Consider the following 25,426-nt stretch of genomic DNA (forward strand, 5'->3'; position numbering starts at 1 on the left):
TCCGATGTTTTATTCAGAATGCTAACAACTGACAGTCTATTTTTTAGCTCTAATTGATAAACATATATCCATCCATTATGTGGATATGTTTACAAATCCACGTTTGTAAAATTCATACAAAATCAGGTTTGGAGTATAAATTCATTTTTTACTTGGGATTGTGGATGGCATTGGATTAAACTAGAAAAAAAATACAAAGTTATATTAATGCACATAAAAAGGGCAAGAACAGAATACTACTGGGGCAGTTACTATGGTAAATATTTCCCCAGTATGTTTTGTTTGGTTCTAAATTTTTAAAACAATTTTTCTATATTAGAAATAAGTTGTAAACAATTTTGTCTATGTGACAAATCATTCCTGAAAAGTTAACCAGTTTCTTTCATTCTCTTAAAAGTTTTTCTGACCTTTACTTAAATAGCTCTTTGGTAAACCAAGCTATTTGTTTTTCCCAAATAATTGAACTTTCGTCATGTCTCTACTAGGAAAGGTATCATCCCAGATGTACTTGTGAATCGTGTTCTCATTTATCACTTTCTTATAATTGGAGAAAGGAATACAATTTTTGTTTTCTGTGACCAAATTGATGAAAAGCCTATAAAACGAATTGACAAGGAATAGGGATATTCAATGGTCTGGAGACTATCTTGCCATGTTTAGATAGGTCCTGTGTTTTATTCCACCCTGCATCCAAATAAGACTGTTGCCTGGATAAAATGTTGGAGGAATTCATTAGTTTTACTTTTTAAAACATGGATGCACTAAGGGTTGTATGCACCTTTGATAGACAGAAATGTGTATGTGATATATCAGGATTATCACCAGCATTTCAAAATGCTCACATGGAATAAATGCTGTATATTTGTATATGTGTGTGAGTATGAGGAGGGGGTTGTGGTAGAGGTTGCAGAAATGGAAGTGACATCCAGATAAAAATTCATATAACATATTGTACTCATTATCACATCAGGTCTAATACTATGAACACTGTATTTTTAAAATCTTTTACTATAAAATTCAATATACATTTATGACTCAATATCTTATATATATTTATGTATTGTATATATACAAATGCATATTCATATATATAATATTGATGAGCCTATAGTTGTATACAGATATATTTGTATGAATTTGCTTGTATCTTTGGTTGTTTTTCCCAGTTGTTTTAGAGATTGAGAATTTGACTAACCTGTGTTAACCATATGTCCTAATGCCCAGCCTATGGGTCAGAGGTATACTTTCGGTCTGTCTCCTTGTGCTTTCTCTATTCAGCCAAATGATAAGGGGGAGATGCAATTCTTTCAAGGAAAGCTAATTAGGTATTTTTATGACCAGTTAGATTAATGAACATATACATTGCATACTATTATAAATATTAAAGTTCTCTCAATGAAAGAGTCTCGGATTTTCACTTAAATGATAAATTTTATCCTTATATTATTTCCTAATGAGATTTATCCTTATGTCTGTGATTAGTTTGTAGTCTAGAATTTGGAGAGGATATATTGTTCCTGGATGTAGGAATACTGGGAATGTAAAAGTAAGTGCTGATATCATGAAAATATTGGACGAGAAACACAGGTTATAAAATACCATATAAAATTTTCAATAGTATCACATAAATGTTTAAGGTCATTCATGGAAGGTACTTGATAACCTCAATAAATGGCAATGTTAATCACAACTATAAAAATAAAATACCTGATGTTTAAAGTGATAACATTTAGCTACACCTTCTACTAGGTATTTGAGGGATAGATTACTGTTTGGAATCTCTAAAGCTTACTCCAGTTTACACTCAAAGATTCTAGGATTAAAAGAACAACCAGGTTACTTGAAGGGACATTTTTAAAAAAACAGAACTAAGTAGAAGTCAAAACTTGAAACCACTGTGAACTTGAGGCCTAGACTAAAGGATGATACTAACCTAGTTTCCGTTTTATAGGACCTGAATGTATCAACAGTTTATATCTTCATCTTTCTGCATATAAATAATGATTCATTTCTGGTTTTCCCCACCTAATGTGACATAGCATGAAAAAATTGGGAAGTGGTATTCTTGGTTATTGATGATAACCTTTCAATGATACCTCCAATCATTCTGTGGTTTCTTAAGATGTTAGTTTCCTGTCATCCAATGCATCTAATATTAGATGCAATAAAATAAACTGAGGGCAATCTATAGAACAGAGAATATTTTTTGAATCAGAAAGATGATCTTGTGAACCAATAAACAAATCAGCCAGTTTATAAGGCCAAAATATAGGGAACATAAGTGTTAAAGCTAGGCTGGTATAACAAAATGAATCAAGGAGGCTATTAGAAGGGCATGTTGAGTAAGAAGTAATAGTCACTTATCTAGAATGAAAGACCAGTCCAGAGTAAGGCCTTTGAACTCTAGACTCTTGTATTAATGTTTGTTATTTTTGCAATTATCTAAATTCATCAAACTTGGGATGCCATCTTGAAGGGACAAGTCTCCGCTGGATACCCTTGGTTTCACAAAATCTCATGGTCTTGGTGTACTCATTAGATAGCTCATATTCTCTATTATTACCCATTGCCTAGGAATATTGACTAAATCTTCTGTTGATCTGAAGATTAATTCCTTCTTTTCAGTTGTCCTAATTTCCCATCTTAGCCAGTATTAACTAGGTCTTTCAGATGCTGGAATTTGTGCTTCAAAATCTCTAGGAGATGTTGGAAGCACTGAGCTTACTGAACTGTTTATCCTCGACTTTGGTGTTTAAAGCTCCTCCATGAGAATTGCTTCCATTCTTACAACCAAAAAAGCTAGAAAAACTGAAAATCAGTGACTTTTTTTAGACCCATAAAAGAACTGAGGTCACAGGGAAATCACCACCCAAAACCTGGAAAAACCGTTCCACCCAGAGAGAGACAGATGAAACCTGTCTACCTAGAGCAGAAGACTCTGGAACCATAAACTAGTTGGGATATTTAAATAGTCATTTTGATGAATTTCTGGAGGGTAAGTTTGGAGCAGCTTGAGTCAAACACTCCTGTGTTCCTAAGTTTTAGGGACCTCCTCATATCCATGAGCTTTACCTCCAGGAATCCCATCAGAATCTCACACTGAAAATCCAAGAAATAACCCTTCCTGTCTCTGGCAGGAGAGGACAAGTAATCCTTGTGAAATACACTAAACCTTTTCCATAAAAAAGGTCCACTCTCTAGTGTTGGAACCTTATCCCAGCTGGGAGAAGGGAATACCCCCAGCTCAACCTCCTTTCCAGGCTTCTTGTCTCATCTCATGGAAAAAACAAAAACAAAAAACCAACCAAAATCATAGTCAACCAATGACAGGGCTTCATGGAAACAGATTAAGAACACTATAGCCAGGGAAGGTAGTAGGGGACTAGGAAAAAAAAAAAAAACACAGCCATGCCACTAAAAAAAAAAAAAAAAAGTGTGCAAATTTGATATCCCCAAGATACAGGCCCTGAGAAGCCATCTGACATTTTTAAAATTATAGAACATTCCTTTTTCCTCACACAATACCAACAGGCCTCCAGTATAAAAACAGTGGGTTACAGCTGAAAGAGCCACAAGACTCAGACTTTTTTTGAGGAGGAATAGTTAAAGCCCAAAGTTAAGGGACAAAAACAAGGACACTAGAAGAATTCAAGCCCCTGGCACCTATAACTACAACAAGCTTTAAACATAGACCAGCTCCTACCTAGATTACCATAAATCCTCAAACCAAATATCTGTTAACATCAGCTCTTATTACCTAATACAGCATGCTTGGGTTTCAACCAAAAAATAACAAGGCATGCCAAAGACAAGGAAAAGAAGAGTCAGAATAGATCATCAGAAACAGACTTACAAATTGGAGTTATCAGAGAGGAGAGCTACCGTAATCATGATTAAAGCGTTTAGAGCTCCAAATGAAAAAGTAGATCAAATGTAAGAACCGATGGGTAATGTAGGCAGAGTGATAGTAACCCTAACAAAGTATCATAGGAAATGCTACAAATCAAAAACACTGTAACAGAAATAAAGAATGCCTTTGATTGGCTCTTTAGTAGATGGGCCACAACCAAGGAAAGAATCAGCAAAATTTGGTAAAAGATAAGCAGAAACTTCTGAAACTGCATGCCAAGAGAAAAAACTACAAAAATCAGAACACAACAGCCAAGCACTTTGGGACAATTTCAAAAGGGGCAACATACATGTAACTGGAATACTAGAAGGAGAAGAAAGAACAAAGCAGAAGAAATGTTCTGAACTTTCTAAAGCACTTCCAGAAAATTCTTTAATGAAGGAATCCTTCAAAAGCTTCCTAGAGTTTCTTAGGGAAATTAGCAACTTATAGTTCAGTGATTTCCACCACCCCTTCTGATACCTTGTGCCTAAACACAGATACACTGATATTTTTTTCCTTTTCCCCAGTTTTACTATTTGGAGTTATTCCAACAAAGAGTGACAATGTAGAATACAGTTACGCTTTATGTTTGATGAAGAAAGTATCTAACACTTTCCAGACTTAAAAAATCTGTTTAAAATATCATTTTGCTATTTAGTGATTTTTTTGACATTTAAAATTGTGTAGGAACATGTTATATAGAAAAATGCAGTTGAATAAATGGTTTCCAAACATAGCTGACCGTACAAGCTAGTATTAGTTGTAATGGCTGTGCTTCTAACTACAGAACTTAGTATAGCAAAATAAAGCAATATAGACACTGCTTACTTATAAGAAGTCCTTTATTTTTTATTGAGGTATAGTTGATGTATATTATTATCATTCAAAAATTGTAAAGGTTATACTCTATTTGTAGTTATTGTAAAATATTGGTTATATTTCCTGAGTTGTACAATATATCCTTATAGCTTATTTATAGATGATAATTTGTACCTCTTAATTCCCTACCCCTATATTTCCCCTCCCCACCCCTCTCTCCCCACTGGTAACCACTAATTTGTTATCTATATCCGTGAATCTGTTCTTTTTTGTTATATTCATTAGTTTGTTGTAGCTTTTAGATTCCACATCTAAATGATATAATCTAGTATTTGTCTCTCTCTCTGCCTGACTTATTTTGCGTGGCATAACACCCTCCAAGTCCATCCATGTTATTGCAAATGGCAAAATTTTGTTCTTTTTTTACATCTGAGTAGTATTCCGTTGTATATATACACCACCTCTTCGTTATTCATTCGTATGTTTATTGACATTTAGGTTGCTTCCATATCTTGGCAATTGTAAATAATGCTGCTGTGAACATTGGGGTGCATGTATCTTTTTGAATTAGTGTTTTTGTTTCTTTCATATGTACACTCAGGAGTGGAATTGCTGAATCATATGGTAGTTCTATTTTTAATTTTTTGGGAAACCTTCATACTGTTTTCCACAGTGGCTGCACCAATTTATATCCCCACCAACAGTGTACAAGGGTTCCTTTTTCTCCACATCCTCACCAACATTTGTCATCTGTGTTCTTTTTGATGATAGCCATTTTGACACGTGTGGGGCACTATCTCATTGTGGTTTTGATTTGTATTTCCCTGATGATTTAGTGATGTTGAGCATCTTTTCACATGCCTGTCAGCCATTGTATGCTCTCTTTGGGAAATGTCTATTCAGGTCTTCTGCCCATTATCTAATTGGTTTGTTTGTTTTTTGACATTTAGTTATATGAGTTGTCAATATATTTTGAATATTAACTCCTTATTTTTCATATCATTTAAAAATATTTTCTCCCATTCAGTAAGTTGTCTTTTTGTTTTGCTGATGGTTTCCTTTGCTGTGCACAAGCTTTTAAGTTTAATTAGTTCCCATTTGTTTATTTTTGCTTTTATTTCCTTTGCTTTAGGAGACAGAGACAAAAATCATTGCTATGATTTAAGTCAAAGAGTGTTGCACAAGTTTTATGGTGTCATGTTTTATATTTAGGTCTTTAAGCCATTTTGAGTTTATTTTTGTATATGCTGTTAGAGAATATTCTAATTTCATTATTTTACATGTATTTGTCCAGTTTTACCAATACCACATTGAAGTGATTTTCTTTTCTCCATTGTATATTCTTCCCTCCTTTGTCATAAATTGATTAACCATAAGTACCTGGGTTAATTTCTGGGCTCTCTATTCTATTTCTTTGATCTCCATTTCTGTTTTTGTGCCAGTACCATAGAGTTTTGATTACCCTAGCTCTGTAGTCTGAAATCAAGGAACTTGATTCCTCCAGCTCTGTACTTCTTTCTCAAGATTATTTTGGCTATTTGAGATTTTTTGTGTTTCCATATAAATTTTAAAATTATTTGTTCTAGTTCTGTGAAATATACCTTTGGTCTTTTGATAAGGATTGCTTTGAATCTGTAGATTGCCTTGTGTAGTATGGTCATTTAAACACTATGAATTCTTCTAATCCAAGAGCACAGTATATCTTTCCATCTGTTTGTGTCTTCAATTTCTTTCATCAGGGTTTTATACTTTGTGAAGTACACATCTTTTGCCCCCTTAGGTAGGCTTATTCTTAGGTATTTTATTCTTTTTGATGCAATGGTAAATGGAACTGTTCCTTAATTTCTCTTTCTGATAGTTTGTTGTTAGTGTATAGAAATGCAACAGATTTCTGTATATTAATTTTTTATCCTGCAAATTTACCAAATTCATTCATGAGCTCTGGTAGTTTTCTGATGGTATCTTTAGGATTTTCTATGTACAGTTTCATGTCATCTGTAAACAGTGACAGTTCTACTTATTTCTTTCCAGTTTGGATTCTTTTATTTCTTTTTCTTCTCTGATTGCTGTGGCTAGGAGTTCCAAAACTGTGTTGAATAAAGGTGGTGAGAGTGGGCATCCTTGTCTTGTTGCTGATTTAGAGGAAATGCTTTTAGCTTTTCACTGTTGAGTATGATGTTAGCTGGGGGTGTGTCATACATGGCTTTATTATGTTGAGATATGTTCCCTCTATGCCCACTTTCTGGAGAGTTTTTATCATAAATGAATGTTGAATTTTGTCAAAAGCTATTTCTGTATCTATTGAGATGATCATATGCTGATCACATGGTTTTCATTCAATTTGTTAATGTATCACATTGATTGATTTGCAGATATTGAAAAATCCTTGCATCCTTGGGATAAATCTCATTTGATCATGGTGTATGATCCTTTTAATGTATTGTGGATTCATTTTGCTAGTATTTGGTTGAGGATTTTTGCATCCATGTTCATCAGTAATATTGGCCTGTAGTTTTCTCTTTTTATGATATCTTTGTCTGGTTTTGGGATCAGGGTGATGCTGGCCTCATAGAATGAGTTCAAAAACACTTCTTCCTTTGCAACTTTTTGGAATAGTTTCGGAAGGATAGGTGTTAACTCCTCCCTAAATGTTTGGTAGAAGCAAACCTGTGAAGCCATCTGGTCCTGAACTTTTGTTTTTTTGGAGTTTTAAAATTACTGATTCAATTTCAGTACTGGTAATTTATCTGTTCATATTTCTTCTTTCTTCCTGGTTCAGTCTTGGGAGATTGTACATTACTAAGAATTTGTCCTTTTCTTTTAGGTTGTCCATTTTATTGGAGTATAATTGTTTGTAGTAGTCTCTATAATCTTTTGTATTTCTGTGGTATTGATTGTAACTTCTGCATTTTCATTTCTGATTTTATTGATTTGGGCCCTCTCCCTATTTTCTTGATGAGTCTGGCTAAAGGTTTATCCATTTTGTTTATCTTTTCAAAGAACCAGCTTTTACTTTCATTGATCTTTTTTTATTTTTTTAGACTCTTTTTCATTTCTGCTCGGATCTTTGTGATTTCTTTCCTTCTACTAACTTTGGGTTTTGTTTGTTTCTCTTTCTCTAGGTCCTTTAGGTGTAAGTTTAGGTTGTTTATTTGAGATTTTTCTTGTTTCCTCAGGTAAGCTCTTATCACTCTAAACTTCCCTCTTAGAACTGCTTTTGCTGCATTGCATAGGTTTTGGATTATTGTGTTTTCATTTCTATTTGTCTCTATGTATTTTTAAAATTTCTTCTCTGATTTCTTTACTTATCCATTCTTTGTTTAGCTGCATATTGTTTAGCCTCCACTTGTTTGTTTTTTGCAGTTTTTTCTTGTAATTATTTTCTATTCTCATAGTGTTGTGTTTGCAAAAGACTGATATGATTTCAATTTTCTTAAATTTACTGAGGCTTGTTTTGTGGCCTAGAGTGTGATCTATCCTGAAGAATGTTCCATGTGCACTTGAAAAGAATGTGTTCTGCTGCTTTTGGGTGGAATGCTCTATACATATCTATTAAGTCCATCTTGTCTAATATGTCATTTGAGGTCAATGTTTCTTTATTGATTTTCTGTCTGGATGATCTGTCCATTGATGTAAGTGGGGTGTGAAAGTCCCCTGATGTCATTGTTACTGTCGATTTCTCCCTTTGTGTTCATTAGTATATAGTGTTCTAGTATTGGGTGCACATATATTTAAGATTGTTATATCTTCTTTGATTGATTCCTTGATAATTTTGTAGTGTCCTTCTTTGTCTCTTGTAACAGTCTTTAGTCTATTTTTTTCTGATATAAAAAATATATATTTGCTCCAGCTTTCTTTTGATTTCCAATTTGCAGGGAATACCTTTTTCCATCCCCTCACGTTCAGTCTATATGTGTCTGTGGATCTGAAGTGAGTCTCTTTTAGGCAGTATACATACAGATCTTGTTTTTGTATCCACTCAGCCATGTCTTTGATTGTAACATTTAGTCCATTTACGTTTAAGGTAGTTATTGATATATATGTTCTTATTGCCATTTTGTTAATTGTTTGAGGGTTGTTATTGAAGGTCTTTTTTTCCTTCTTTTGTTCACTTTTCTTGTGATTTGATGACTATCTTTAGTATTATGTTTGGATTCCTTTTTTCTTTGTGTGTGTGTGTGTGTGTGTGTGTGTGTGTGTGTGTGTGCATGTCTATAGTAGGCTTTTGGTTTGTAGTTACCATGAAGTTTTTATATAGCAATCTATATACATGATTGTTTTAAGTGGCTGATCTTTTAATTTCAAATGCATTTTAAAGACCCTGCATTTGTACTCTTCTCCTCTCATGATTACTGGTATTGATGTTATATTTTACCTTAATTGTTTTCTGTATTCTTTAACTGATAATTGTGCATATAGATGATTTTACTACTTTTGTCTTCTTACTAGTTTTGTACATGGATGATTTCCTACCTTTACTTTATGTTTGCCTTTACCAGTGAGATTTTTCATTTGGTAGTTTTCTTGTTTCTAATTGTGGCCTTTTCTTTTTTGCCTAGGGAAGTTCCTTTAACATTTCTTGTAAAGCTGGTTTGGTGTTGCTGAACTCTTTTAACTTTGCTTGTCCGTAAAGCTTTTGATCTCTCCATCAAATCTGAATGAGAGATATAGACAGAATATCTCTGGACAGAATATTCTTGGTTGTAGGTTTTTCTCTTTCATCACTTTAAATATAGCATGCCACTGCCTTCTAGACTGACTGGAAGTTTCTGCTGAAAAACCAGCTGATAGCCTTATGAGACTTCCCTTGTGTGTTATTTCTTGCTTTTTTCTTGTTGCTTTTAATATTCTCTTTTTATCTTTAATTTTTATCATTTGGATTACAATGTGTCTTGGTGTGTTTCTCTTTGGGTTAATCCTATATGGGACTGTCTGTGCTTCCTGGACTTGGGTGACTGTTTTCTTTTCCAGGTTAGGAAAGTTTTCAGCTATTATGTCTTCAAATACATTCTCAGCCCCTCTCTCTCTCTCTTCTCCTCCTGGGACCCCTATAGTGTGAATATTAGTGTACTTGATGTTGTCCCAGAGGTCTCTTAAACTGTTCTCATTTCTTTTCATTCTTTTTTCTTTTTTCTATTCATCTTCAGTGATTTCCATTACTGTCTGCCATCTCACTAATCTGTTTCTCTGTATCATTTAGTGTACTGTTGATTTCTTCCAATGTATTTTTTATTTCAGTTTTTGTATTCTTCACCTCTGTTTGGTGGTTCTTTATATTTTCTAACTCTTTGTTAAAAATCCCTAACTTCTTGCTCTGCTCATCCATTCTTTTCCTGAGTTCTTTGGTCATATTTAAGATCATTACCCTGAATTCTTTCTTTCTTTCTTGCCTATTTTCACTTTGCTTAGTTCTTCTTGGTTTTTTCTTGTTCCTTTCCTGAAACATTTTCCTCTGTCACCTCATTTTGCCTAAGTTGTTCTTTGTATTTTTATGTATCTGGTAACTTAGTTATGTCTCCCAACCTTGGAAAAGTGGCATTCTGCAGGAGACATCCTGTGCATTCCAGCAGCACACTCCTGCCTTGTCACCCAAGCTATATGCTCTAGGGGTTCCCCCATGAGGGCTACGTGGGTCCTTCTGTTGTGGCAGGTTGACTGTGTGTGTGGTCTGGTAAGCTTGGTTGGCCCTAGTTCATTTGGTTGCCAGGGCCCACTTTGTGTGGAGGCTGGCAGCTGCTGTTTGGTGGGCCCTGGTCATGAGGCAGCTGACTGCAGAACCCCAGGAGGCTCCTGAGCTAGTGCTGGCCATGTCCTGAAGTCTAGCTGCAAAGCCCAGGGATCCCAGAGCTGGTGTCAGATCACTGGCTGGGGGCAGTTCCTGACACAGTTGGGTACAGGATCCAGAGTGTCCCAAAGCTTGTGTTGGTCTGCTAGTGGGCAAGGCTGGGGCCCAGCTGGCCCCAGGACAGGATCTGACCTGCTGTGAGATTATGGTTTTCTTGAGTCTGAAGTCTTCCCTCTGGTTGGTGAGGCTGATCCAGAGGCAAGAGTAGGCTTCCTGGAGAGCAAGGTTGGTGTCTGCTCACTGGTGGGTAGAGCTGGGTCCTGGCCCTCAGGTGAGCAAGGTTGTATCTAGAGGGGTGTCTAGAGGTGGCTGTGGGCTCTGGAAGTCTTTAAGCATCCTTTCTGCAAGTTAGTTGCTTGGCCTGAGGCATCCCATCACTGGAGCCTAGAGGCTGTTGCGTGGGGCCAGGTCTTGGCACTAATGAGCTAGAGGGAGGTTTGCACAATGGCTCCCACCAACACCAGTGTCCACTCAGAAGAAGGATCTACCAGGAATGGCTGCTGCCAGTGTCTATGTCCCCAAGGTGAGCTGCAGCCACCTCCTGCCTCTCCAGGGGACTCTTTGAGACCAGCAGGTAGGTCTGGCTTAGGCTCCTATCAAATTACTGCTTTTGCCCTGGTTCCTGGAGCATGTGAGGTTCTTTGTGCACCCTTTAAGAGGGAAGTCTTTATTTCCCCCAGTCCTGTGAGACTCCTGAAATTAAGCCCCACTGGTCTTCAACCTCTGGGGACTTATCTTTCCAGTGCAGCACCCCTGGGCTGGGGAGCCTGACGTGGGGCTCAGAACTCTCACTTCTGTCCGATTTGTGGGTCAGCCACCTGGGGGTATGGAACTTGATTTATCATGACTCCGCCCCTTCCACCTATCTCATTGTGGTTCCTTCTTTAGTTGTAGATCTTTTCTGGTAGGTTCTGGACTTTTTCACCAATGGTTGTTCTCCAAATAATTCTGATTTTTGTGTGCTCCTGAGAGGAGGTGAACTCAGAGTCTTTTCACTCTGCCATCTTGGCCAATCTCTCAATCCTCTAAAATAAGGTTATTATAATATAAAGAAATCTAAATTTTATATATAAAATAATTTTTTCACAGAATTTAATATCTTAAATATATACATTTTATCCTGACGTGAAACACAATATTGCTACATCAGAGATCAGACCAACTCTTTACTCTTAGCAACAATAGTGCCAGTTTCCCATGATCTATTACTCCATGTGGCAAATGATGAAAACACATGTCACTTGCATGTGCAAGAGAGGGTTTTGCACCACAGTAGAGGCATCTGGAAGTATGAACACTGAAACTTCTATAGGGCAGTTTGCATAGCTACCCCAACATTTGCTCCCTAGTATAAAAAAATTATCTGGAGGGAGGAAGGGAACATTTTTACAACCATTTAGAATGTAAAGGAATGGGCCTGGGAGAATGAAAGAAAGGCCTCTTAATATCTCTCCTGAGAGTTCTACCTTAGGGTTACTCTTCAGTCATCCTTTAAACAGATCCCAACAACTTCTGCTCAGAAAGCCCTGACCATGCAGAAAAATAAAAATATTCACATTGGTCCCCCAAAAATTTAGTATAAAAATGTTTAAAATAAATAAATATATATATAGAGAGAGAGAGAAAGATGATAATAGGGATATTATTTAACTATTAAAATACAGTTGAATGGTCAGTTTTACAGTTTCATAAAATTAATCTCTGCCTCATTATTTCTATATAATATCCCAGAAAAGCATCATGTAAAATAAAATATGTATCTTGTATATTAAAAGACAAATGAGAACATATAGGAGAAGGGCTTATGCTTGAGGGTCAAGTACTTAGGCTTTTGAAGATATGAGAGAACTTGTCAACTTATAGCAAGAAATATACATTAAAATACTTGAATTTTTCTTAAGTACATTTGTAAGCCTTGGCTTTTCCACAAAATTCCTGAAATGTGTGCCTTAGGTACTAAACATAGTTATTAACAGAAGAATTATTTGGCTTAATTCCTTGGATGACATTTGTAATATAAAGTCTTTTCCATTGTGAATAAAACTGGGGTTAAAAGTAGTCTGTTTCATTGAGGTGTATGTGCGCAACATTGTTTTAAGACTTTTTGTAAAAGCAAAGACTTTGAAATAAATGTGTTTATTATATTTCAGATATGCCTCAAAGAAAATAAGTAACCAGAAAAGGTCAGCTGTAGGAAACCAGCCTACAAACACCCCAGTGTAATGAATTATAACTTCTGCCTGCTGTAGATGCAGAGGATGACTCCTTTAATATCTGAAAACATGTGCCTTGAAGTTTTCAATTACTCTCAGGAAACTGAACATTTCTTCTGAAAAATATTTAATAAGTCTGGCTGAAAAATGTGATCCTGCAGAAGGAAATGCCATTGAATCACTGGAGTATATTTGGAAGAAAAGCAAAGAGCAGGGTCCTGGCTCCTCACAGATGAAAAAGTTACTACTCATGGTATCAAGTCCCTGGAAGTAAAACTCCTGAGCCCTTTATCGTGGCATCAAATGACATTTAATGCCAGAAAAAGAAAGCAAGGATCACTGTCTTAAATGAGAAATAAACACATTTTATAATTTACAACTTTCAATTTAAAAGTATGATATATTTATGATTTCCTATATATAAAATTACATAATAACAGCTTTTAATAAGCAGAAGTTACAGAAGATACATGGAGACATAGACAGAGACATAGCCAAATCAGGTGCAGAAGAAATTAGAAGAGAGGTGTCCAACTAAAATTATCAATAACTTAGACCTGAAGTTCCTCAAACATCATTCCAAGAATGTCACTTGTACATTTTCTCAAAAGCCAACTACATCCCCACCTTAACAGAATTTTTATCCCCATATAAAAACTCACAGTAACTTTATATAATATATAACTTAAATCTCATGCACTCCTGAGCAAGGGGAATCAGTGGAAGCTTGAATCATCTTCTAAGACAGGGAAATCTGGAGTTGTTCCCAAAGCTAGAATGCCATCCCATGTTCATTCAGTGAAAGTATATTCTACCCATTTTGAAAACACAGTGGAATATAGTCAGTTATGTAATATTTTTATATGGTGACAGTTGGTAACTAAACTTATCATGGTGATCATTTTGAAATGTATAGAAATATTGAACCACTATATTTTGCACAGGAACTAGCATAGTGCTGTAGGTCGATTATACTTCAAAAACAAACAAACTCATAGAAAAAGAGATCAGATTTGTGGTTACCAGAGGAAGGGAGTGAGGAGATGGGGAATTGGATGAAAATAGTCATAAGGTACAAACTTCCAGTTAGAAATGGTACGATTTTTTTAAAAAGATAAATAGTGCTAGGGATAAATTGTACAACATGATTAGTATAATTGACACTGGTATATGTTATATATGAAAGTTAGAGAGTAAATGCTATTTATCACAAATAAACAGATACATGATTTGTTGTTAGTTCTGTAATAGTTTCTTTCCTTATAAATGCAATTTTCTTTGAAACTTTGTTTTTCTTTTATTTGGAATATAATCTTCATGACTAAGACATTTGCTACACTAACTTTTCATTAATAAAAAAGAAAAGAAAATACAGATCAAAATACAAATGCATCTTTTTTTGTGCTAAAGAATGAAATACCTTCTATTTCAGCCTCATCTTACCTTTTGGTTTTATTTCTTTTTACCAAGAGTAAACAGTACTAATGATTTTTGTCCTAATGAAAAGAAGTGTTTATCTTTTTGTTTAATACCTTTAAACAGGATGGTTTGGAATGAATATCTACTAAAATCTTCAAGTTTTTTAAAAATAAAAGTTAAAGTATATGCTAATGACTGATTACATACTAACCAAGACTACCTAATAACATATTGCTCAAAAGGAAGGGAAAAAACTTAATCTAAAACAATTTTAAGAGTGTCTCTTTTCATCTTGGGGATACATCATAAATCTTATAGCCTTTCTACTGGTTTGTGTGTAATAGGAAATTCAATGCCACTGAACAACTAGGTCACAATTGGCTTATTGATATGGTTAAAAAAAATTCCCAAAGAGACTACAGCGAAATACAGCATTGAACTAACTGTGGAACAATGAGCGGCATTTCAGTCATCCTCTTTTGTCCACGAGATGAGAAAACATCCTGTATTGTCACTACCTGGGACTGGGATGGAAAAAATAGGAAGATACTCATCAAAGAATACAAGCCTTCAGTTAGAAGATGAATAAGTTCTGGGGATCTAATGTAGAGCATGGTGACCAGAGTTGTTAATATAATATTGTATACTTAAAATTTGCTGAGAGCAAATCTTAATTATTTTCAACACACACACACACACACACACACACACAGAGTAATTAGGTGAGGTGATGGATGTGTTAAATTAACCTCATCATGGTAATCATTTCACAATGTATACATATGTTCAGTCATCACATGTATAATTTATTTATATATATGTGTATATATATATATATATACACACATAAACACACACACATATATATAAATTTTATTTTTCACTTATAACTCAAAGCTTGGGAAATTTTTTAAAAAGAATCTGTATAGAAATAAGTGATTATTTCCATCTTATATTAAATCTTTACCTAAAATGTTTATTTTTGCAGGTTAACATTATTAGAATTTACATATGCTGTTTAATCACACCACTATTTGTTAAGAATTCCCTGTTTAGGAATAATAAGTGTGATTCCGTTGCTTTATTGGATTCTTTATGCCAGGGTATGCCCTGTTTATGGCATGATTATATTGTTCTAGCTTTTGAAACATTATTACTTTATATAACTACATAAAAACAGTGCATATAATACACCACTAGATATTCTTAACTATTGAAAAATCTATTTAGGAAATTATCACTAAAGTGAGGCAATAGATATCTTTTCTCTCCATTTAATATTAGTAGCCAGAATTAACATAAATGTTAATTCAGTGAAATATTATCTCCTTACAAATATACTTTTTATTGCATCAAAGAAAGAATAAAGTGCCATATTTTTCAGTTACAATAGGCCAAACCAAATATAATTTTGTCTTCCTGACTTAAAAGCATATATAATTTTCAACTTGAAGAAGTAAAAACACTTCAAATCTACCATTTTGCTTTATTTCTCAGGGTAACGGACAATTCAAAAAGTGACCTACTTTTTCTGGAGGTTATAAAATAAAAATCATGCCTTTGCACATGTTAATGTGATTGCTATGCATTAGAAAAACCAAGTTAAATTTTATACTCATGATTTAGATTGATTTCTTACCAGGCAAAGGAGATAAACTATAATCACTACCCTTGATGAAATGAAGCAAATAACAATGATGATGTGCTAATGTATACAGATGGACTGACGTAATAATTTCAGTAACATACTATAAATGTGAAGCATGCCAGTACATAGGAAATTCCTTTTCATTCATTCAAAACAAGTGAAATAATCCTCATTGTAGACTATCCAGATGAGATGATAGTGCTGAAAGAAAAAAACTATTTTGAGAACTTTATTAATTGCATTTAAATTGCATTAATTCATATCAAATTATCCAACTAAGCCTTGCTTGGTCCTGAAAAGATTACAAACACATAAATTACTTTTATATGCATCTCTTAAGACAATAGTTAAACTAGAACTGGGAATTGCTGGTGGTCCAGTGGTTAGGACTCTGTGCTCCCACTGCTGGGGACCCAGGTTCGATCCCAGGTGGGGGAAATAAGATCCTGCAAACCACACGACATGGCCAAAAAAAAAAAAAAAAAAAGCCAAAAACAAACAAAAACGTGGAACTGTTTTATTGAAGTTCATTATAAAAGAATGATGCAAAGTGTTTTTGTGACTAGAGTCTTTCAATATTATATTTGTAACATACATGTTCTTTTATATAGTTATAGTTGATTTCTTTTCATTGGTAAGGATTTTTCCATCATATGAATATATGGTAACTTATTCTACTGTTGATCAATATTCAGGTTGTTGGCAGTTTGGTGCTATTATGGAAAATACTGTGGTAAACTAGCTTATACATGTTTCTTGGTCACCTGTGTATGCATTTCTGTTGGAAATATATCTAGAAATGGAATTCCTGTGTCATAGGTTATACATAGATTCAATTTTAGAAGTTAACGGCAAATGATTTCCTGAAGTAGTTGCATCGATTTATGTTCCCAACTGCCTCTAGTGTATGAGAATTTCTGTTGCTCTGCATCATCACTAACACTTGGTACTCTCAGTCATCTTAACTGTAGACATTCTGGACTAAATATTGCATAATGTGTAGTGGTTTCTTAATGGGGTTTTAATTATGGTTTACTCAAATTAAAATATATTCTTCACCTTTTCATGTATTTTTGGCTATATGGAAATCCCCTTCGTGAAGTACCTCTTCAAATCTGTTGTTTAGTTTTCTTTAGGGTTTCTGATCTTTATAATGTGGGTCTGTAGTTCTTTATCTAGTTTAGCTGTGAATATTTGTTATTTAATACATTGGCAACTTTCTTTTCACCCTTTACTGGAGTCAGTTGATTAATACAAGTTTGAAATTTTGACATAGCTCAATTTATCAGTCTTTCTTTTTTGGTTAATTTTGCCCCCAAATATACTTACCTAACTCAAGCTAGTTATGATATTCTCCTACATTATTTCATGGAAGATTTGTTGTTTCTCCTCTCAGAATTGTACCAACAGTAGACATGGAACTGATTTTTGTATGTGGTTGGAAGTAGGTATTAATACAGCTTTCCTATATAGACATAATACAGTCCCAGAACTGGTATTGAAAAGACCATTCTTTCCCTCACTTCTCTGCAGCACTAAATTCTTTACAACTGAGGTGCTCAAACATGAATTGGTAAGCATCTAGCCTCTCTATTCTGTCATGTGTCTCTTTGCCTATCATTGGACCAATAACACACTCTCAGTTACTGTAACTTAAAGCTGTTGGTACCTGTTCTTTTTCTTTCTTTCTTTCTTTTTTTTTCCAATATTGTCTTATCTATTCTTGGTCCTTTGCATTTCCATATAAATCTTAGAACTGGATTGACATTTTTGGAAAAATTATTCATTACATCAAGTCTACAAATCAATCAGAATTTTAAGAGAATTGATATTAAACTCAATCCAAGAGAAAGTCATATCATTCTTTTTTATCTTCTTTAATTTCTTACAATGCTGTCTTTAAACATTATTGTTTAAAGATATAACACATAGAAATCATATACATCTTTCATTAGTTTTTATGGGCACACTTAAGCTATTTTAAATGGTATCTTTTCAAGAAATGTTTGTTGCATGTGTATAAAAATACAATTGATTTTGTCTATAGGGCTTATACTATCTTGTCATCTGCCATGGCATCTCCTTACAATCCTTTCATTTTATTGTTTCTTATATCATTGGATAAGACCTTCAATACAGTACATACTAAAAATAGTCATTGTGAGCATATCTTACTTGGTCCTTGACCCAGAGAAAAAGCTTTTAGCATTTCATTATTATGTATGGTTACTACAGGTTTTTGTTGTTGTTGTTATTGTTTTGTTTATCTATATGTGAACTTTATCAGATTAGGTAATTTGCCTTTCCTTCCTACCTTAATAAGTATATCTAATAAAGAAAACTAACTAAATATAATTTACTAAGACTTTTAAAAATTCATGGATGTTGGATTTCATCAAATTCTTTCTCTTCATATATTCAGATAATCATATAATTCTTCTTATATTTATGTATTAAGTCACACTAGTTGATTTGGGACTATGAAATTATCTTTGCATTTCTGAGGTCATTGGCCTTGAGTCAAAGACCACCATGAAGACACCTGTATTTGGACAATTTGGGTTTATTGATTCTTCCAGCAAGGGAGAACAAACACAGTGGAGAACCACAGGATGCTGTAGTAAGGTGCTGTTAGAAAGAACATAAAGGATTTGGGTGGGTTAGGTGATTTTTCAGGAGTGTACCAGGAAGCCAGAACTTGTTATGTATTGGATGGTTTCAGGACATGGGGACAATTTTATGATTGGATATTTTAATAAGTCTAATTTATAAAGTGAAAGGAATGAAACAAGTCTAAAGCCGTCAAGCTGTCATTGTAATGGAATGGTAAATACTCATATTAACCAATCTAGGGGAATGTTTGGCTATTCTGTGGTACGAACAATTGTCATTTTTTAAACCACTTTATTGAGGCATGATTGACATACAAAAGCTGTATATATTTAATGCATACAACTTGATAAATTTGGAGATAATTATCTGTCAGACATGACAATGGAGTGGTTTTTTGGGGATTTTTTTTGGTCTTGATTCACCATGATCGCCGAGTGGCCTTTGTTTGATGTTGGTGTGCTGTAAAATTATTTATATTTGAAAACAAATAAAAATCTAGCTCTTAGCAATGTCAAGTCTTAGATGACAATGCCAAGCCAGCTCCTGGATGGCTGAGGCTGCTTTTCTCTTTCTCACTAAAATTAATTGTGTAGTCCCGTTTCGAGAGTACTGAATTGGTTTGCTGATTTCATTTAGGGTGTTTGCGTCTGCATTCATGAATTGCGTTAACCTGTATTTTTTAGAATATGCTTGTCAGGTTTTGGTATTATGCTTATGTTGGTCCTTGAAAAATAAGTTTGTGACTTTTTTCCTTTTATTTTGTGGAAGAATCAGTGTAAGTATTTATTACATACCTTCTAGGTACATTTATATATTACATCAAAATATAAAATTTTCTAGTAAACAGTAAGGATAATGTATTATAAATAACAAAGTGAGTTAATAACTATAAGTAAACATGAATTGGTTTAAAGCAATACATTAAAAATATCCTCTATGTTAATTTCCACCAAGTAAATCCCATGTATTTCTCTCTGTGTCATATATTTGTTTGAATTGACTTTACATGCATTTTACTCTCAATTATAGCTGTCACACTGCAACTAGCAAAATCTGGAAATACTCTATTTGCAGAATAGCTACTTGTTTGTTGGCCATTTTGCTCAGTCCGACAGAAAATACGATTGGTCTCAAAATTTACTAATAGAAAAATCTGTAAGACTAGCTTTCACCAAACCTATCTTCTAACTATTCTGTGGTAGGATAGTTCTCCTAATCAGTTAACAGAATGACTGGAGGAACATAACTGGAGTTCTGCAAACTCCCTGGTGTGATTGTCTTTCGGTGAGGATATTTTTCAGTTGATCAAGAATAACAACCCCAAGCAACCTCAACACCAAGGCTTTAGTTTAGTTACCAAAACGTAATATATTGCATATTTCAGTTGTGAAATAATCACTCCAAAATTATTTGCTTTTGAAACCAAGAGTGAGGAACTGCTAAATGATACCTATTAATAAGCAATGCCACGTAACACACTGGTTATGACAGGCTAAAGTAAGATGACACACACCAATACATATATGCAAATGAGTGCATTGTTAACTGGTGAAATCCTTTTAAGGTTGATAAATTGTATCAATGACAATGAAAGCTGTAGTTTAAAAATGACCTCTGAATCCAAGAGTTTTGACTCTATTTTGTAGTTAATTTGAATAAGCATTTAGTGATATGACCCTTCAATATTCTGTTACTTTTTTCATCTTATCATTTGCAATGTTTACCTCAATTTAAAAAATATATCAACTATCTATATGGTAATTGACATTAGCTGTTCAAAAATTTGGTAGGAAAAGCAGGAACAAAAATGTTCTTGAGAACCCAAAATATATGACATAGAGCATATTATATATATAATGTGTGTGTGCACATATGTGTATAAAAATGTCTAATGCATTTTTGTTTAAGGGATGGAGTCACCACCTGAAACTTTCTCTTCTCTAGTATATTATTTTAACAAGTATAGTTTGTTTTTTTCAAAATTTACAGTATAATAGAAGGAGAAAAATAAATGTCATAGAAAGCAGGTTGACAATAGTAAAATGTGAAAGCCAAGAGTGGGATAGCAAGAGCAGGGGAGGAAAAGTCAGAAAGGCAAAACTAAACAGCCTTTATTATAAAGGCAAGTAGTCATTAAAGGATGAATGAGAACATCAACACTTTACAATGTGGTAAAGTTATGCCCACACTGTTGATCTTACATTATTAAAAGTTTAAATCATGATTAACAACTATTTAAGAAGACAAGTAAAATCACCTTTTTTGTGTAATACATTTTTTTTTTTTTAATATAGTGTCTGGACTGGGTCCTATCTGTAGACATTCAGATTTAATTGCTGCGGGGTGCGGCTCAGTCATCAGTATGTTTTTTGTTTTTTTTTAAAATTAATTAATTAATTTATTTATTTTTGGCTGTGTTGGGTCTTCGTTTCTGTGCCAGGGCTTTCTCTAGTTGTGGCAAGCGGGGGCCACTCTTCATCGCGGTGCGCGGGCCTCTCACTATCGCGGCCTCTCTTGTTGCGGAGCACAGGCTCCAGACGCGCAGGCTCAGTAATTGTGGCTCACGGGCCCAGTTGCTCTGCGGCATGTGGGATCTTCCCAGACCAGGGCTCGAACCCGTGTCCCCTGCATTGGCAGGTGGATTCTCAACCACTGCACCACCAGGGAAGCCCATGTAATACTTTTAATAATGACAAAACTGTACAAAATATCTCAGTAATTTTTTAGTGCTTTTTCATTGTGTGCATATTATGTACCAGGAAGTTTCCATTTTTTTGGCCATAACAACTTTTTAAGGCAGAATATGCAGATTTTCTCACTCATTTTGAAGAAAAAAAAAATTGAGAGAAGTTGTTCCACAAAATAACCCAGCTGAAAAGTTGAAAAACTGGAAATTAAATTGTTTATAGATATAAATGTGTGTCAAATTAAAATTTTTAAATAGTTTTATTTTTCTAAAAGGACAGTGCTTCTGCACTGCTTGAGATCTCACACCTGCTTGTTTTGGTCTTGGTATTAGTGCTTAAAGTTTAAAAATTCAGTTTAGTAGAAATTTTTATTCCAGTTATTTCTTAGGATTATGGTCTTTACTTTTAGTAATTCAGCTGGAAACTATGTCGCAATTCATCTTGACTTTTTGTGTGTGATGAGAGCCCCCATGCCGAGACAGTGTTTAGAAAAAGATTACCCATGTATGTAAGATTAGTACTAGATTACTGAGGAACGGGAAAACTGAAACAATTCAGTTTGAGTCTGAGGAATCATACTCAACATTCCTGATAATCCACAGTCTCCAGCAGGTTTTACGTGGCCTAGGCAATACTATATACTCCATGATACAAAGCCAGACCAATGACTGGAGCTTTGCCTCAAACTGTTACATTGTGAGCTTTTTAGAAAGAGAAATATCTTTCCTTCTTGTTTATGGTTTCCTTTGCTGTGCAAAAGCTTTTAAGTTTCATCAGGTCCCATTTGTTTATTTTTGTTTTTATTTTCATTACTCTATGAGGTGGGTCAAAAAAGATCTTGCTGTGATTTATGTCAAAGAGTGTTCTGCCTGTTTTCCTCTAAGAGTTTTATAGCGTCTGGCCTTACATTTAGGTCTTTAATGCATTTTGAGTTCATTTTTGTGTATGGTGTTAGGGAGTGTTTTAATTTCATTATTTTACATAGCTGTCCAGTTTTCACACTACTATATATGAAGTAGATGGCTGGCGAGGGCCTACTGTATAGCACAGGGAAAAACAGAAAAAAAGAAAGAGAAATATCATCTCTGGTGAGGTAAGAGAGGGACTAGTATTTCAAAAGCAAAGAGGAAAAGAGCAAAGCTTTCACCTAGTCTTGAATGAATGTAGCAAGAAAGAATTATAAGAACTGAAACACTTCCAGACTGATAATGACATTCCTGCTGAGAGTGTCAGTTTCTGGAGTGTGCAAAGGAACTAGGAAGAGTGGTCTCTCAGACAACAAGATTGATTCTGTAATTCTCCATGAGCACTACAGGCTGTCAGCATGATTGCACTTGTTTCTCTAAAACCATTAGCAAGGCAATTACCAATTATTTCACCCCGGCATTTACATGTTTGTGTCCATCTATCCCTGGAGCCCAGGAAATTGATTATGCACTGCAGGACATTTTTGCCATCCTATGTAGGGTATCATGTACTCAAAGTAAGATCTGATGGCATGAGGGAAAATCAAGTGCTGCGAGCTTATAAATTATGTACACAATAAAGGAGAAATCCATGAAGTATGCTTGGCAAATTTTAAGAAATCAGAGTACGTTTTTTTTTTGCTTAGAAGAGAACTGTGTTTTTGTCAAAAGGGAACAAAAGAATGTGCAGTTTCATATCTCATTCTTGTTAATGGACTAAACATTATAATCGCGTGTATTATTTTTTCTACCTAATTTTTCATTCTTTATTCTTTTGTAAACTACCGATTGCCCAGCTTTTTCATACTGATTAGTTAGAAATGTGTATATATTTAGTAGATTAACGTTTTAGCTATTTTTGTTGTTTTTTGCTTTAACTACTCATCATTAAATTTGACATTAAAATTTAATGTGTATTTGTGACATCAAATCTACCAATATTTTCATTAATAATTTCTTTGATTTTATGCTTACGAAAGTATGCCCTGTGATATACATTGATAAATATTCACCTATATTTTCTTGTTGTTTTAGTTTTAACTTTATGTTCAACCCCTCAATGTATCTGAAACTTTCTTAGCTTACGCTATGAATAATCTAATTCTTTTCATATACGTTGTTAACAGTGTGACCCAGTGCCATTTACTAGGAAGTCCATCATTTCACTAATTTGTCTTGTTCACCCACATTCTTCCATTATTGCTACTACTCATTTATAGTCAGCTACTGAATCAAAACAGTAAAGAAGTCCCCAGAACTGCTTTCAGATGATTAACCAATGCTCAGGGCTGAGGACTCACTCAGCACAAAGACTGGCAAGTGGCCTGGAAGGAGCTGTGCCAGGCAACGAGCTGGCTTAGGCTTCCAAGGAGAAAAATAAAATAAATGTTAAAAATTAAATTACTCCTATTGCCTACAGATGGACCACAAACACTCAATTCTATATAAGATAGAGGGAACTTACTTAGTTCCCACTGGCCAGTATGATGCTGAACATTGAGAAGTGACTGAATGGTGGCCGTATGTTGAAAGAGAATCACCCTGTCATCCACACTGACACCCAGAGTATCATAGAAGCAACAACTTGTCTGGAAGTGACAGTGCCCAGTTTTATAATGCCACATCATATCATTACTGGTTGGGGCCTTCCTAGGTTACATGATTAGATCAATGTAGATATAGATACAGAAATATGTAGATATAATTGAAACTGGCATTTCTATCTTGTACCTATTATTTCTAGTATAACTGTTACTTGGTTGTTACTTTTTTTTTTTTTTGATAGATAAGTAGTGATTTATTAGAATAGGATGCTTGTGAGGCTTACAAGTTGTTGGGCAACAGGGTGCTGCCCTGGAGAACTTAGTGGGCTACAGTTTTATAATCAAAGGAAAAGTGGGGAGGAAGAAAAGACCACCTTCTTCTTCATTCTTGAGTAGATGTCATGCCTCCATCATTAGCTCCTCCTCCAGGTTGGACAGGGGAGTTTTCTTGTCCCTACATGGTCAAGCCTGGACTGTCATGGCCCTATGGAAAAATTATTTTAGGTCTCAGTACAATGCGGGTCTTTCACTTTGAAATGCCACGTTTCCATAAATTATTGTTTTTCATGTGGGCAGAGAGCATGTACTAGGGGTCATTAACTTACTGAGCTCACTGGGCAGGATGTAGGTCTCATGCTACCATTTTTTTTATTGTTTGGGGGCATGTCTCATGTTTCTGTTGTATGGTTTTGTTTCTAAGCAAGCCTGCTTGGTTTTGTGGTCAAGCAAACCTGTGTTCTTAAGTGATCATTAACTTACAGGGGTCCCCGATATATTTTTTTTTACTTAATCCCCTAGTGGGATTAACTATTTAATTACCTACTTTGTCCCTTTACTCTGTCCCTATCAATCTTATATTATGTAATTGCTAATTGAGTAAATAATTGCACTGTGATTTCTATAAATAATAAAGATATAAATGTTCTTTAAAAAATATAAAGCATCCTTTATCAAAGATAAGGTGACCATATGTGCATGGGTTTATCTCTGGGCTTTCTATCCTGTTCCATTGATCTATATTTCTGTTTTTGTGACAGTACCGTCTTGATTACTGTAGCTTTGTAGTATAGTCTGAAGTCAGGGAGCCTGATTCCTCCAGCTCTGTTTTTCTTTCTCAAGATTGCTTTGGCTATTCGGGGTCTTTTGTGTTTCCATACAAATTGTGCAATTTTTTGTTCTACTTCTGTGAAAAATGCCAGTGGTAGTTTGATAGGGATTGCATTAAATCTGTAGATTGCTTTGGGTAGTATAGTCATTTTCACAATGTTGATTCTTCCAATCCAAGAACATTGGTATATCTCTCCATCTATTTGTATCATCTTTAATTTCTTTCAACAGTGTCTTATAATTTTCTGCATACAGGTCTTTGTCTCCTTAGGTAAGTTTATTTCTAGGTATTTATTCTTTTTGTTGCAATGGTAAATGGGAGTGTTTTCTTAATTTCACTTTCAGATTTTTCATCATTAGTGTATAGGAATGCAAGAGAATTCTGTGCATTAATTTTGTATCCTGCTACTTTACCAAATTCATTGATTAGCTCTAGTAGTTTTCTGGTAGCATCTTTCGGATTCTCTATGTATAGTATCATGTCATCTGCAAACAGTGACAGCTTTACTTCTTCTTTTCAGATTTGTATTCCTTTTATTTCTTTTTCTTCTCTGATTACTGTGGCTAAAACTTCCAAAACTATGTTGAATAATAGTGGTGAGAGTGGGCAACCTTGTCTTGTTCCTGATCTTAGTGGAAATGGTTTCAGTTTTTCACCATTGAGGACGATGTTG

The sequence above is a fragment of the Eubalaena glacialis genome, chromosome 2 (assembly GCF_028564815.1).
Source record: "Eubalaena glacialis isolate mEubGla1 chromosome 2, mEubGla1.1.hap2.+ XY, whole genome shotgun sequence".
Classification (NCBI taxonomy): domain Eukaryota; kingdom Metazoa; phylum Chordata; class Mammalia; order Artiodactyla; family Balaenidae; genus Eubalaena; species Eubalaena glacialis.